The sequence below is a fragment of the Arachis stenosperma genome, chromosome 1 (genome assembly GCF_014773155.1).
Source record: "Arachis stenosperma cultivar V10309 chromosome 1, arast.V10309.gnm1.PFL2, whole genome shotgun sequence".
Lineage (NCBI taxonomy): Eukaryota > Viridiplantae > Streptophyta > Magnoliopsida > Fabales > Fabaceae > Arachis > Arachis stenosperma.
The window spans coordinates 104,975,746-104,992,284 of record NC_080377.1 but is presented as its reverse complement, the minus strand read 5'-3'; the positions used below and the strand labels follow the sequence as shown (position 1 = coordinate 104,992,284).

Here is a 16,539-nt window from a genome sequence, read left to right as displayed (position 1 = left end):
ATTAATACTCGAGGTACAGCAGAGCTCCACACCTTAATCTATGGTGTGTAGAAACTCCACCGTTGAAAATACATAAGAACAAGGTCTAGGCATGGCCGAATGGCCAGCCTCCCAAAGTGAGTTCAATCATAAAAACATGATCAAAAAGCTCTTCAAATACAATAGTAAAAGGTCCTATATATAGAGAACTAGTAGCCTAGGGTGTACAGAGATGAGTAAATGACATAAAAATCCACTTCCGGGCCCACTTTGTGTGTGCTTGGGCTGAGCAATGAAGCATTTTCATGTAGAGACTCTTCTTGGAGTTAAATGCCAGCTTTTATGCCAGTTTGGGCGTTTAACTCCCATTTTGGTGCCAGTTCCGGCGTTTAACGCTGGGAATTCTGAGGGTGACTTTGAACGCCGGTTTGGGCCATCAAATCTTGGGCAAAGTATGAACTATCATATATTGCTGGAAAGCCCAGGATGTCTACTTTCCAACGCCGTTAAGAGCGCGCCAATTGGGCTTCTGTAGCTCCAGAAAATCCACTTTGAGTGCAGGGAGGTCAGAATCCAACAGCATCTGCAGTCCTTTTCAGTCTCTGAATCAGATTTTTGCTCAGGTCCCTCAATTTCAGCCAGAAAATACCTGAAATCACAGAAAAACACACAAATTCATAGTAAAGTCCAGAAAAGTGAACTTTAACTAAAAACTAATAAAAATATACTAAAAACTAACTAAATCCTACTAGAAACATACTAAAAACAATGCCAAAAAGCGTACAAATTATCCGCTCATCACAACACCAAACTTAAATTGTTGCTTGTCCCCAAGCAACTGAAAATCAAATAAGATAAAAAAGAAGAGAATATGCAATGAACTCCAAAAACATCTATGAAGATCAGTATTAATTAGATGAGCGGGGCTTTTAGCTTTTTGCCTCTGAACAGTTTTGTCATCTCACTCTATCCTTTGAAATTCAGAATGATTGGCTTCTTTAGGAACTCAGAATCCAGATAGTGTTATTGATTCTCTTAGTTAAGTATGATGATTCTTGAACACAGCTACTTTATGAGTCTTGGCCGTGGCCCAAAGCATTCTGTCTTCCAGTATTACCACCGGATACATACATGCCACAGACACATAATTGGGTGAACCTTTTCAGATTGTGACTCAGCTTTGCTAGAGTCCCCAATTAGAGATGTCCAGGGTTCTTAAGCACACTCTTTTTGCCTTGGATCACAACTTTATTTCTTCCTTTTTTTTCTTTCTTTTTTTTTTCGTTTTTCTCCTTCCCCCTTTTTTTCGCTTTTTCTTCTTCTTTTTTTTTTGTATTCACTGCTTTTTCTTGCTTCAAGAATCATTTAATGATTTTTCAGATCCTCAGTAACATGTCTCCTTTTTCATCATTCTTTCAAGAGCCAACATTCATGAACCACAAATTCAAAAGACATATGCACTGTTCAAGCATACATTCAGAAAACAAAAAGTATTACCACCACATCAAAATAATTAAACTACTGTAAAATTCAAAATTCATGCAATTCTTCTCTTTTTCAATTAAGAACATTGTTTATTTAAGAAGGGTGATGGATTCATAGGACATTCATAACTTTAAGGCACAGACACTAAGACACTAATGATCATAAGACACAAACATAGATAACATAAGCACTAAAATTTGGAAAATAGGAAAGTAAAGAACAAGGAGATTAAAGAACGGGTCCACCTTAGTGATGGCGGCTTGTTCTTCCTCTTGAAGATCTTATGGAGTGCTTGAGCTCCTCAATGTCTCTTCCTTGCCTTTGTTGCTCCTCTCTCATGATTCTTTGATCTTCTCTAATTTCATGGAGGATGATGGAGTGTTCTTGATGCTCCAACCTTAGTTATCCCATATTGGAACTCAATTCTCCTAGGGAGGTGTTAATTTGCTCCCAATAGTCTTGTGGAGGAAAGTGCATCCCTTGAGGCATCTCAGGGATCTCATGATGAGAGGGGTCTCTTGTTTGCTCCATCCTCTTTTTAGTAATAGGCTTGTCCTCATCAATGGGGATGTCTCCCTCTATGTCAACTCCTACTGAATAACAGAGGTGACAAATGAGGTGAGGAAAGGCTAACCTTGCTAAGGTAGAGGACTTGTCCGCCACCTTATAAAGTTCTTGGGCTATAACCTCATGAACTTCCACTTCTTCTCCAATCATGATGCTATGGATCATGATGGCTCGGTCTAGAGTAACTTCGGACCGGTTGCTAGTGGGAATGATTGAGCGTTGGATAAATTCCAACCATCCTCTAGCCACAGGCTTGAGGTCATGCCTTCTTAATTGAACCGGCTTCCCTCTTGAATCTCTCTTCCATTGGGCGCCCTCTTCACAAATGTCAGTGAGGACTTGGTCCAACCTTTGATCAAAGTTGACCCTTCTAGTGTAAGGATGTTCATCTCCTTGCATCATAGGCAAGTTGAATGCCAACCTCACATTTTCCGGACTAAAATCTAAGTATTTCCCCCGAACCATAGTAAGCCAATTCTTTGGATCCGGGTTCACACTTTGATCATGGTTCTTGGTGATCCATGCATTGGCATAGAACTCTTGAACCATTAAGATTCCGACTTGTTGAATGGGGTTGGTGAGAACTTCCCAACCTCTTCTTCGGATCTCATGTCGGATCTCCGGATATTCACTCTTTTTGAGTGAAAAAGGGACCTCGGGGATCACCTTCTTCAAGGCCACAACTTCATAGAAGTGGTCTTGATGCACCCTTGAGATGAATCTCTCCATCTCCCATGACTCGGAGGTGGAAGCTTTTGCCTTCCCTTTCCTCTTTCTAGAGGTTTCTCCGGCCTTGGATGCCATAAATGGTTATGGAAAAACAAAAAGCAATGCTTTTACCACACCAAACTTAAAAGGTTTGCTCGTCCTCGAGCAAAAGAAGAAAGAAGAGAGTAGAAGAAGAAGAAATGAGGGAGAAGGGAATGGCTTTGTGTTCGGCCAAAGAGGGGGAGAAGTGATGTGTAGATTGTGTGAAAATGAAGGGGTGAAGAAGGGTTGATATAGGAGAGGGGGGCTTATGGTTCGGTCATGTATGGGTGGGTTTGGGAGGGAAAGTGGTTTGAATTTGAAGGGTGAGGTAGGTGGTGTTTTATGAAGGATGGATGTGAGTGGTGAAGAGAAAGATGGGATTTGATAGGTGAATGGTTTTTGGGGAAGAGGTCATGAGGTGATTGGTGAATGGGTGAAGAAGAGAGAGAGTGGTGGGGTTGGTGGGGATCCTGTGGGGTCCACAGATCCTGAGGTGTCAAGGAAAAGTCATCCCTGCACCAAATGGCATGCAAAAACGCGTTTTGAGCCAATTCTGGCGTTAAACGCCGGGCTGGTGCCCATTTCTGGCGTTTAACGCTAGGTTCTTGCCCTTTTCTGGCGTTTAACGCCAGTCTGGTGCCCCTTTCTGGCGTTAAACGCCCAGAATGGTGCCAGACTGGGTGTTAAACGCCCACCTGCTAGCCTTACTGGCGTTTAAACGCCAGTAGGTTCTTCCTCCAGGGTGTGCTGTTTTTCATTCTGTTTTTGCTTTTTCAATTGATTTTGTGACTTCTTATGATCATCAACCTACAAAAAACATAAAATAACAAAGGGAAATAGAAAAAATATAACATTGGGTTGCCTCCCAACAAGCGCTTCTTTAATGTCAGTAGCTTGACAGAGGGCTTTCATGGAGCCTCACAGATACTCAGAGCAATGTTGGAACCTCCCAACACCAAACTTAGAGTTTGAATGTGGGGGTTCAACACCAAACTTAGAGTTTGGTTGTGGCCTCCCAACACCAAACTTAGAGTTTGACTGTGGGGGCTCTGTTTGACTCTGATTTGAGAGAAGCTCTTCATGCTTCCTCTCCATGGTGATAGAGGGATATCCTTGAGCCTTAAACACATAGGATTTTTCATTCACTTGAATGATCAGTTCACCTCCATCAACGTCAATCACAGCCTTTGCTGTGGCTAGGAAGGGTCTGCCAAAGATGATAGATTCATCCATGCACTTCCCAGTCTCTAGGACTATAAAATCAGCAGGGATGTAATGGTCTTCAATCTTCACCAGAACATCCTCTACAAGTCCATAAGCTTGTTTCCTTGAATTGTCTGCCATCTCTAGTGAGATTCTTGCAGCTTGTACCTCAAAGATCCCTAGCTTCTCCATTACAGAGAGAGGCATGAGGTTTACACTTGACCCTAAGTCACACAGAGCCTTCTTGAAGGTCATGGTGCCTATGGTACAAGGTATTGAAAACGTCCCAGAATCTTGTCTCTTTTGAGGTAATTTCTGCCTAGACAAGTCATCTAGTTCTTTGGTGAGCAAAGGGGGTTCATCCTCCCAAGTCTCATTTCCAAATAACTTGTCATTTAGCTTCATGATTGCTCCAAGGTATTTAGCAACTTGCTCTTCAGTGACATACTCATCCTCTTCAGAGGAAGAATACTCATCAGAGCTCATGAATGGCAGAAGTAAATCCAATGGAATCTCTATGGTCTCATTTTGAGCCTCAGATTCCCATGGTTCCTCATTAGGGAACTCAGTGGAGGCTAGTGCACGCCCATTGAGGTCTTCCTCAGTGGCGTTCACTTCCTCCCCTTCCTCTCCATATTCGGCCATGTTGATGGCCTTGCACTCTCCTTTTGGATTTTCTTCTGTATTGCTTGGAAGAGTACTAGGAGGGAGTTCAGTAATTTTCTTGCTCAGCTGCCCCACTTGTGCCTCCAAGTTCCTAATGGAGGACCTTGTTTCAGTCATGAAACTTTGAGTGGTTTTGATTAGATCAGAGACCATGGTTGCTAAGTCAGAGGGGTTCTGTTTAGCATTCTCTGTCTGTTGCTGAGAAGATGATGGAAAAGGCTTGCCATTGCTAAACCTGTTTCTTCCACCATTATTGTTGCTGAAACCTTGTTGAGGTCTCTGTTGATCCTTCCATGAGAAATTTGGGTGATTTCTCCATGAAGAATTATAGGTGTTTCCATAGGGTTCTCCTAGGTAATTCACCTCTTCCATTGAAGGGTTCTCATGATCATAAGCTTCTTCTTCAGATGAAGCATCCTTAGTACTGCTTGGTGCATTTTGCATTCCAGACAGACTTTGAGAAATCAAATTAACTTGTTGAGTCAATATTTTATTCTGAGCCAATATGGCATTCAGAGTGTCAATCTCAAGAACTCCTTTCTTCTGATTAGTCCCATTGTTCACAGGATTCCTTTCAGAAGTATACATGAATTGGTTATTTGCAACCATTTCAATTAGCTCTTGAGCTTCTGTAGGCGTCTTCTTCAAATGAAGAGATCCTCCAGCAGAGCTATCCAAAGACATCTTGGACAGTTCAGACAGACCATCATAGAAAATACCTATGATGCTCCATTCAGAAAGCATGTCAGAAGGACATTTTTGATTAATTGTTTGTATCTTTCCCAAGCTTCATAGAGGGATTCTCCATCCTTCTGTCTGAAGGTTTGGACTTCCACTCTAAGCTTACTCAATTTTTGAGGTGGAAAGAACTTTGCCAAGAAGGCATTGACTAGCTTTTCCCATGAGTCCAGGCTTTCTTTAGGTTGTGAATCCAACCATGTTCTAGCTCTGTCTCGTACAGCAAAAGGGAATAGCATAAGTCTGTAGACCTCAGGGTCAACCCCATTAGTCTTGACAGTGTCACAGATTTGCAAGAATTCAGCTAAGAACTGATGAGGATCTTCCAATGGAAGTCCATGGAACTTGCAATTCTATTGCATTAGAGAAACTAATTGAGGCTTAAGCTCAAAGTTGTTTGCTCCAATGGCAGGGATAGAGATGCTTCTCCCATAGAAGTCGGGAGTAGGTGCAGTAAAGTCACCCAGCACCTTCCTTGCATTGTTGGCATTGTTGTTGTTTTCGGCTGCCATGGGTTCTTCTTCTTTGAAGAATTCGGTTAGGTCCCCTACAGAGAGTTGTGCCTTAGCTTCTCTTAGCTTTCGCTTCAAGGTCCTTTCAGGTTCAGGGTCAGCTTCAACAAGAATGCCTTTGTCTTTGTTCCTGCTCATATGAAAGAGAAGAGAACAAGAAAATATGGAATCCTCTATGTCACAGTATAGAGATTCCTTGAGGTGTCAGAGGAAAAGAAAAATAGAAGGCAGAAGTAGAAAATTCGAACTTATCAAAGAAGATGGAGTTCGAATTTTGCATTAAGGAATAGTGTTAGTCCATAAATAGAAGGATGTGAGAAGAGAGGAAGAAATTTTCGAAAATTAAGTTAAAAAGATTTTAAAAACATTTTGAAAGTTGATTGATAATTTTCGAAAATTAAGAGTGGGAAAGAAATCAAGCAATTTTTGAAAAAGATTTTGAAATTAGAAATCAAAAAGATTTGATTGAAAACTATTTTGAAAAAGATGTGGTTAAGAAGATATGATTGGTTTTTTTTTTTTTAAAAAAAAAAGATGTGATTGAGAAGATATGATTTGAAAAACATTTTAAAAAGATTTGATTTTAAAAATTAATGACTTGCCTAACAAGAAAAGATATGATTAAAACATTAAACCTTTCTCAACAGAAAAGGCAACATACTTGAATTGTTCAATCAAATCATTAATTGTTAGCAAGTATCTTTTGAAAAAGGAAAGAAATTGATTTTGAAAAAGATTTGATTGAAAAGATATGATTTGAAAAAGATTTGATTTTGAAAAACTTTGAAAACTTGAAAAAAAATTGATTTGAAAACAAAATCTTCCCTCTTGTGCCATCCTGGCGTTAAACGCCCAGAATGGTGCACATTCTGGCGTTTAACGCCCAAAACTCTACCCTTTTGGGTGTTAAATGCCCAGCCAGGCACCCTGGCTGGCGTTTAAACGCCAGTCTGTCTTCTTTACTGGGCATTTTTGAATGCCCAGCTTTTTCTGTGTGATTCCTCTGCAGTATGTTCTGAATCTTCAATTCTCTGTATTATTGACTTGAAAAGACACAAATTAAAAATATTTTTGGATTTTTAATAATAAAAAATGCAACTAAAATCAAATAACAATGCATGCAGGATACCAAACTTAGCAGTTTGTATACTATTGACACTAACAAAATGAGAATGCATATGACAAACAACAGAAATACTTAAGTCAATAGAATTCAAAGATCAAAACAAGGAAATCATCAAGAACAACTTGAAGATTAATGAAGACACATGTATAAATTCGAAAAATGCATGAAGAACAGAAACATGCAATTGACACCATACTTAAAATGAGACACTAGACTCAAACAAGAAATATTTTTGGATTTTATGATTTTGTAATTTGTTTGGATTTTTTTTCGAAAATTAAGTGAAAAGGAAAATAAAGGTATCAAAATTCTTAATGAGAATTCCAGGAATCATGCAATGTTAGTCTAAAGCTTTAGTCTAAAGGAATTAGACATAGCTAGCCAAGCTTCAGCAGGACATTGCATTCAAGAGCTAAATTGATGAGGATCAATCAGCTTTGGTGATGATAAGAACATCACCTTGAAACACTAGAATTCATTCTTAAGAACTCTGAAAAAAAATATACCTAATCTAAGCAACAACATGAACCGTCAGTTGTCCATACTCGAAACAATCCCCGGCAACGGCGCCAAAAACTTGGTGTGCGAAATTGTGATCACTACTTTTCACAAATCAATTAATCCCTAGTAATGGCCCCAAAAACTTGGTGCTCAATACCATGGCATACACAACTTTGCACAACTAACCAGCAAGTGCACTGGGTCGTCCAAGTAATAAACCTTACGCGAGTAAGGGTCGATCCCACGGAGATTGTTGGTATGAAGCAAGCTATGGTCACCTTGTAAATCTTAGTCAGGCAGACTCAAATGGGTGTAGATGATATATGAATAAAACATAAAGATAAAGATAGAGATACTTCTGCATATCATTGATGAGAGCTTCAGATAAGCGTATGAAGATGCCTTCCCTTCCGTCTCTCTGCTTTCCTACTGTCTTCATCCAATCCTTCTTACTCCTTTCCATGGCAAGCTTATGCAAGGGTTTCACCGTTGTCAGTGGCTACCTCCCATCCTCTCAGTGGAAATGTTCAACGCACCCTGTCACGGCACGGCTATCCATCTGTCGGTTCTCGATCAGGCCGGAATAGAATCCATTGATTCTTTTGCGTCTGTCACTAACGCCCCGCCCTCAGGAGTTTGAAGCACGTCACAGTCATTCAATCATTGAATCCTACTCAGAATACCACAGACAAGGTTAGACCTTCCGGATTCTCTTGAATGCCGCCATCAGTTCTTGCCTATACCACGAAGACTCTGATCTCGCGGAATGGCTGGCTCGTTTGTCAGGCGAGCACTCGGTTGTCAGGCGATCAACCATGCATCGTGTGTCAGGAATCCAAGAGATATTCACTCAATCTAAGGTAGAACGGAGGTGGTTGTCAGTCACACGTTCATAGGTGAGAATGATGATGAGTGTCACGGATCATCACATTCATCAAGTTGAAGAACAAGTGATATCTTGGACAAAGAACAAGCGGAATTGAATAGAAGAACAATAGTAATTGCATTAATACTCGAGGTACAGCAGAGCTCCACACCTTAATCTATGGTGTGTAGAAACTCCACCGTTGAAAATACATAAGAACAAGGTCTAGGCATGGCCGAATGGCCAGCCTCCCAAAGTGAGTTCAATCATAAAAACATGATCAAAAAGCTCTTCAAATACAATAGTAAAAGGTCCTATATATAGAGAACTAGTAGCCTAGGGTGTACAGAGATGAGTAAATGACATAAAAATCCACTTCCGGGCCCACTTTGTGTGTTCTTGGGCTGAGCAATAAAGCATTTTCGTGTAGAGACTCTTCTTGGAGTTAAACGCCAGCTTTTATGCCAGTTTGGGCGTTTAACTCCCATTTTGGTGCCAGTTCCAGCGTTTAACGCTGGGAATTCTGAGGGTGACTTTGAACGCCGGTTTGGGCCATCAAATCTTGGGCAAAGTATGGACTATCATATATTTCTGGAAAGCCCAGGATCTCTACTTTCCAACGCCGTTGAGAGCGCGCCAATTGGGCTTCTGTAGCTCCAGAAAATCCACTTTGAGTGCAGGGAGGTCAGAATCCAACAGCATCTGTAGTCCTTTTCAGTCTCTGAATCAGATTTTTGCTCAGGTCCCTCAATTTCAGCCAGAAAATACCTGAAATCACAGAAAAACACACAAACTCATAGTAAAGTCCAGAAAAGTGAATTTTAACTAAAAACTAATAAAAATATACTAAAAACTAACTAAATCCTACTAGAAACATACTAAAAACAATGCCAAAAAGCGTACAAATTATCCGCTCATCAGTAGGATTATATGTCACTATATCCATCCAACCCCCAACCCAGTCCAACATGAGAAAGCATTTCTAGCATGATTTCCTCATTCCTCTTTCAAGGTTAAGAGGAAATCCAAGTATGAATAATTTCTCTTCCGAGACAATTGTTCAATTGGATGAAGATCGAAACCTTTCAAGCAAATCAAGAGAAAAGAAAGAAGAAGAAGAATGAAAACTATAATTGATCCATTGAATTACAATAGAGCTTCCTAACCCAATGAAACGGGGTTTAGTTCATCATAGCTCAATTCAAATCAAAAGAGAGAAAGTGCAGGAAAAGTAAAGAAAGTACAAAAGAAAATGATTACAGAGTTCCCAATTTGGGTCCCTGACTTCCATCCTTCTAACTAACTTAAACTCTATGCTATTTATACACTTTCTTTATTCAGTTTTCAAGTCTTGGGATTGGCCTTTCGGCCTTTGTTGAATCAAGTTAAAGTGGCTCTCAATGACGTTGAGGAGGGACGTTTGGCAACTAACATTTATACTCTGCATGGTGCTCAATTATAGTGGAGTCAGCATCAACGTTGGTGATCAACGTTTACAGGAAAACGTTGAGTCAAACTTTGTGTAAAAAAGGATTTGAGTGTTGCCACTAACGTTTGACTCAATGTTGGTGCACCAACGTTCGTCCACCCACACGTACGCATCACCTACGCGTACGCATCAAAACAACATTTTGCGCGTATGCATCGCTCACGCGTTCGTGAGATTGGCAAAAATGCACGTTCACACGTACGCGTCATCGATACGTATGCGTCACTGCAAATTTTCCAACTCCAGATTTGAAATTTTTATCGCAGACGTTGGAGGTAACATTTGTTCTCCAACGTTGGTACTATAATTGCAGAACATTGCCAGCAATATTGGTGAGCCAACTTTGGCCACCAACGTTGCTTCCTCTGGTTCTTCCTTGCTTTTCCTCAGCTTCTTTCCACCTATCATCAATCAAACAAATGCATCAAAGTCTTGCTATAATCACAAGATTTTTGCATCATTCATATGTATATAGTATATGATGTGTGGTCTGATTTTTGTAAATAATTTGTTATTGGAATTGGTTTGATTCTGAAATACTTACTAGAAATGATTTGAATGACTGAGAGGTGTTTAGTTTGGTGGTTGGGACCCTTGAAGGGTGGCAGAAGTATGAGTTTTAGAGGAGATGCTGCCAAAATTTTTATGAAAATTGGAGGCTTCTTTTGAAGTGATTATTTGAAAAGATTTGGTTTTAGGGATTTTATGATTTGATTTTGAGTTATTAAGAAAACGATTACGTTTTGAGTATGAATTTTTTATGAAAGATAATGACATTGAGATTATTTGTTGACCCTCTGTCGCAGGATGTGACCGGGCACTTTAACTCCCCAAGTTCCCCCATGGACATGCATATATATATGAATTTTAAATATTATATTTAAGCTTGGAGTTTGACTCGATAAAATATTATTGAGCTTTGAGTTTGACTCCATGGAATGCTATTGAGCTTGGAGTTTGACTCCATGGATATTATTTTTTAGCTTGGGGATGCACGCACAGAGGGATTGTCCAATGGTTAACTACCAAGACATGTCGGGTTGGCTATAAAACCGACATAATTGCACCTCTGTGTGTGTTTTTCTTGCTTGAATTGTATGTGTATGTTTTCTGACAGACCCCTCTAGGTAGAAGTGTGAAGGGGGATTGTTCCACTGGTGATTTTGAGGTGTGGAGGAAACAGAAAGTGAAGAGTTAGGTTAAAGTTAGATTTAGAACTTGAATACCTTAGATAACTTACTTAACTTCATGTTTAGTTGAATCTTTATGCTGAAATCTGAGTGTCAGAGTTCTAGGAATGCCTCTGGCTTTCCTGGGACCTTTTATATTAACTATGTGGGTACCTTTATCATGCTGAAAACCTCCAATTCTCATTCCATACATATTTCTATTGTTTTTTAGATGCAGGTCAAGAGGTACCTTGTTGAGCATCTGGAATTTCCTGTGCAAGTGAAGTTTGGTTATTTTGGGATGTTGTATTTTGTATTTATGCTATATATATACTCTCCTTTGTATATATTTTATGTTTGTCCCTCCTAGAGGTTACCTTGGAGAAATAGGCATTTATTTTGTAGTTTAAGTTTTATTTTGGGTTGTATATATAATTATATACTCTGACTGGCCTTAGCTTCGTAGATCTAATCTAGAGCTTGTTATCTGTGTTTTGGAACTATGATCTATGGATTATGTTTTTTTAGCCTTGTTTTGATCTTCCCTATCTATTTTACGCTTATTCGTACGAGTGTGACACAATTTTCTATTTTCGTTTTTGCTTAACTTCTTTTTCAAGGCTCCTAGTTATAAAATTATTTTCAACTATATTTTTTATAAGTCTTTTCTTGTAGAGGTCATAATATCTCGCCACTTCTACTTTACAACTTATGGTATTACACAGAGTATCCTGGAGGACGAGACGTTAAGCAAGGATGAGGAGAAGATAGAGGTTTCTCATCTGTCATAGGCCGTTTGCCATTCGCCACTCTAGCTTTGGAGGAGCCAGCCACTTGAGGAGTCGATGAAGGCCTTGGATTAACGGTTTTGGTTCTTGCCATTGACTCGGGAGGTTGAGAGGACTGAGAGGAGGATGAATGTGAGTGTATATAAATGTGGGTATGGGATTGCATTTTGGATGGTAGATTCTGTAGAGGTCTGATGGTTCCAATTTGTCTTCGAGTAGCGATCTTCTTTCTCATGATGAAATAAAGAATGTGAAGAAGAAAGAGAAAGTGAAGGTGGTGGAGTAATGGAAGATGAGAGGTTAATAATCAATAATTGCCTTAAATGCTTCAACAATCCTTTGAAATTTTAAAATCAAAGTTGACAGTTTTGAAATGACAAGTCGTATAGGAAGTTTTTTGAAAAAGTTGAAACTAACTTGACCTGAGAAAAAATTAAAAGAATAAATAAACTAAAATCTCATACTCCCTTTTTTGTGATAAAAACAAACAATGAGTCCCACTTCATGTAACAGAGTATCTTGCTCTTGGGCTTAGTGGTGGTTTTAAGGAAACACAATGGACCACTAAAGATTTGGTTCAATTCCAGGTTAATTAAAATCATCAAAGCACTTTGAGATCTTCATGGAACTTAGACGGATTCATCATCTGCCAGTTTGTCTTCTGGCGACCTAAGAGACAAAAATAACTAGAACTCATATTAAACAAGTTTAGTTCAAAAACTCATCATCAACCATTTCAAGAGAAGTTCTCAATTTACAAAATCTATCTTCACATAGAGGTTTTGTAAAAATATCAGCCAATTCATCCTCAGATTTCACAAATTGTATGTCAATAGTACCTATTTTGCATATGTTCTCTTATGGAATGAAATCTTACTTTAATGTGCTTAGTTCTTAGGTATAAAATAGGATTTTCAGAAATATTAATTGCACTCAAGTTGTCACATAACAAAGGGATACTTTTGACTTGTAATTTCTAATTTGCAAGTTGTGTTTTAAGCCAAATTAATTGGGGACAACAAGAGAAAGCTGCTATATATTTTGCCTCAACAGTGGATAAAGTAATAGCAGCTTGCTTCTTGCTTCACCACACATTCAAGGACTGTCCAAGAAAGCAACAAATTCCTAAAGTGCTTCTTCTATCTACACGATCTCTAGCAAAATCTGCATCACAATACCCAACTATACAAAATTCATCAGTTTTAGGATACCAAAGACCAAAATCAGTGGTGTCATTGATGTATCTAATGATCCTTTTTAGACCAGAAAGATGTTATTCTTTTGGATGAGATTGAAATCTAGAACACACACCCACACTATGAACAATATCCGGTCTAGAGGATGTTAGATACATGAGTGATCCTATCATGCCTCTATACCTTGTTTCATCTACATCTTTTTCATTTTCATCCTTTTCACGTTTGAAATTTGGATGCATAGGTGTGCTCATTGGTTTGGAATTTTCTAATCCAAAGTTCTTTACTAACTCCTTGGCATATTTACCTTGGTGCACAAAAATTTTACTAGGAGTTTTTTTGATTTGGAGTCCTAGAAAGAATGTGAGTTCTCCCATCATACTTATATCAAGCTCACTAGTCATTAATTTTCCAAATTCATCACACAAGGTTTCATTAGCCAATTCAAACACAATATCATCCACATAAACTTGAACAAGTATGAAATGATCATTAGATTCTTTAATGAAAAGAGTGGTATCCATAGTTTCTCTTTGAAAATTATTTTTCAACAAGAAAGAATTAAGTCTTTCATACCAAACTCTTGGAATTTGTCTCAAACCATAAAGTGCTTTAGAGAGTTTAAAAACATGGTTTAGAAAGTCTTTATTTTTAAAACTGGGAGTCATTAAAGTGCTACATATACTTCTCTATCAATAAAGTCATTCAAAAAGACACACTTAACATCCATTTGAAAGAGTTTAAACCCTTTATGGGTAGCATAGGCAAGAAATAATCTTATTGCTTCCATTCTAGCGACCGGAACAAATGACTCATCAAAGTCAATTCTTTCCTCTTGATTATACCCTTGAGCTACTAGTCTAGCTTTATTTCTCACAACACTACCATCCTCACCCAATTTATTTCTAAAGATCTATTTTGTACATGTTACCTTCTTACCATTTGGATAAGGCACAAGAGTCCAAACCTTATTCTTTTCAAATTAGACTAGTTCTTCCCCCATAGCCTTTATCCAAGAGGGATCATCAAGGGCTTCCTTCATATTTTGGGGTTCCACTTGTGATATGAGAGCAAGATTATTAAATTTAACTCTCTTTCTACTTAAGGATCTAGTGGTAACTCTATGAGAGGGATCTCCAATAATAAATTTATGTGGATAGTTTTTCAAGAACTTTCATTCTCTGGGCTTTGGTGAATTAATCTCAGGTTGGGAATGATTTGGATTTGCAATGTTCATATTTCCAAAATTTTTTGCTTCAGTAGGAGACAGAACAGAATTGTCTCCTTCATTTTGATCTGCAGAAATTGGAACAACTTTTTTCCAAAGAAGGTTTAGATTTGTCTTGATCATGAATCCTTTTAAATCTAGGTTCAGTTTCAATTCCTACATCATTTTCTTCAATAACACTTAAAATGGTGTTAGAATCACAAAAGGTGACATGTATAGACTCCTCTATTATTCTATGTTCCTTGAGGTAAACTCTATATGCTTTACTAGTGGTTGAATAACCAACAAAGACACCATAATATTTTAGATCAAAATTTTAAAGGTTATCTTTAGTATTTAAAACAAAATATTTGCATCCAACACTACAAAAAATTACCAGAATAGTGACCGATTTAGCAACCAATTCTGGTGGTCGCTAAAACCTTGGTAGCTAATTAGAAAATAGCGACCTGTTAGCGACTGATTTTAGCGACCGATTTTTGAACAAGGCCAACAAAACCCTATCAAAGAGTATCGGTCGTTAACATAATCGGCCGCTAAATGGTGACTAAATTTTTCTACACTAAATCGGTCGTTGAGTACATCGATCGCTAAATGGCGACCAACCTTTTGGTCGCTGAATAAGTCACCGATGAAATTGGTCGCAAAATCGGTTGCAAAATCGGTCGCCGATGCCTAATTTGAAAATATAAAATCGGTCGCTAATTCCTTAACTAAAAAACTAAATTGGTCGCTAAAGCGGCCACTATTTCTAATTTTATAATTATAGATTTTTACTGATTTCACATTTACCACTATTAAAATTTAATTTCATAAATAATTATATTTTTACAAAATATAAAAGGAATCAAACATAGATCAACTTTTCAAATAAATACCAAAAACATTCACAATGTATACATAGAAATATAGAATTTAAAATATTAAAAATTCCTAAATACATCAAATTTATGATCCACAATTTAGACTAAAGGTAAAAATAATTCATGAATAACTTAACTCGTTAAAATTGGTCACCATCTTAACAATTAGCAACCAATTTAGTGACCATTGCCTTAGCGACCAAAAAAATTTTCACCCTATTTCTCTATCGGTTGCAAAATCGGTCACTAAATTAAAAAATAGCGACCGGTTTTGTGACCGAAAATCCTAAAGTCATTTTTCTCTTGTTTTGGTTGCTAATTCGATCACTAAATTAAAAAATAGTGACCGATTTAGCAACCAAATTTATTCTGGTTGTATAATAAACTTATCAGTCGCTAATTCGGTTGCTATTAGTGACCGATTTTGTGCGTCGCTAAAATCGGTCGCAAAATATAATTTAGTGACCAACTTAGCGACCAATTTTTTTTTTGTCCTAGAAATTCTATATTGGTCGCTAAATCAGTCGCTATTAGAAACTAATTTTTTCAGTTGCTATTCTAATAATTTCTTGTAATGCAAAAACATGAAAGTAGTTAAGATTGGGTCGTACTCCTTTGCAAAGCTCAGATGGGGTTTTCTTTAAGACTTTTTGAATGATGGTTCGGTTTAAAATGTAAGAGCTGTGTTTACAGCCTCAACCTAAAGGAATTTCGAAATTTCATTTTCACAAAGCATTGCCCTAGCCATTTCTTGAAGGTTTTTATTTCTCCTTTCAACAACTCCATTTTATTGAGGTGTTCTAGGACATGAAAATTTATGTGAAATACTAAATTCATTATAAAATGATTCAAAGTCTTGATTTTTCAAACTCTTTTCCATGTTAACTTCTTATGAAAGTTATTTTTAATTCTTTTTCATTTTGAACCTTCTTGCATAGAGTTGAAAAAGTGAGAAAAGCATCATTTTTATGAGCCAAGAAAAGAACCCATCCAAAATTGGTAAAGTCATCAACCACCACTAACCCATAATGTTTACCACCTAGACTTTGAGTCCTAGTAGGACCAAAAAGATCAATATGTATCATTTCCAATAGTCTTTTAGTAGAGATGTCATCTTTGGGTTTAAAAGAATTTTTGGTTTGTTTACCCAATTGACAAGCATCACAAGTGATGTCTTTGTTAAATTTTATTTTAGAAAGACCTCTAACCAAGTTCCTTTTCACAAGTTTAGAAATTTGAAACATGCTAGCACACAATTGGCTAATTCTTAGAAGATTGTGTTTCAATCCAACAACTAAAAATACAACATTAATAAAAGTAGAAAAACTTTTTCCCACTTTACCTATGGCCATTATCTTTCCTTTCTCATTGTCACCGAAAGTCACAAAACCTCCATCATATTTGTAAAGCTTGA

General features: G+C 37.8%; 1 non-coding gene across 1 annotated transcript; it reads left to right on the top strand.

Moving 5' to 3' along the window:
* Positions 1–5,388: 5,388 nt before the first annotated feature.
* LOC130953883 (small nucleolar RNA R71) lies at positions 5,389–5,495 on the top strand. The gene has a single exon (XR_009076048.1). It is a non-coding gene; the product is annotated as a small nucleolar RNA R71 (small nucleolar RNA).
* Positions 5,496–16,539: the final 11,044 nt, after the last annotated feature.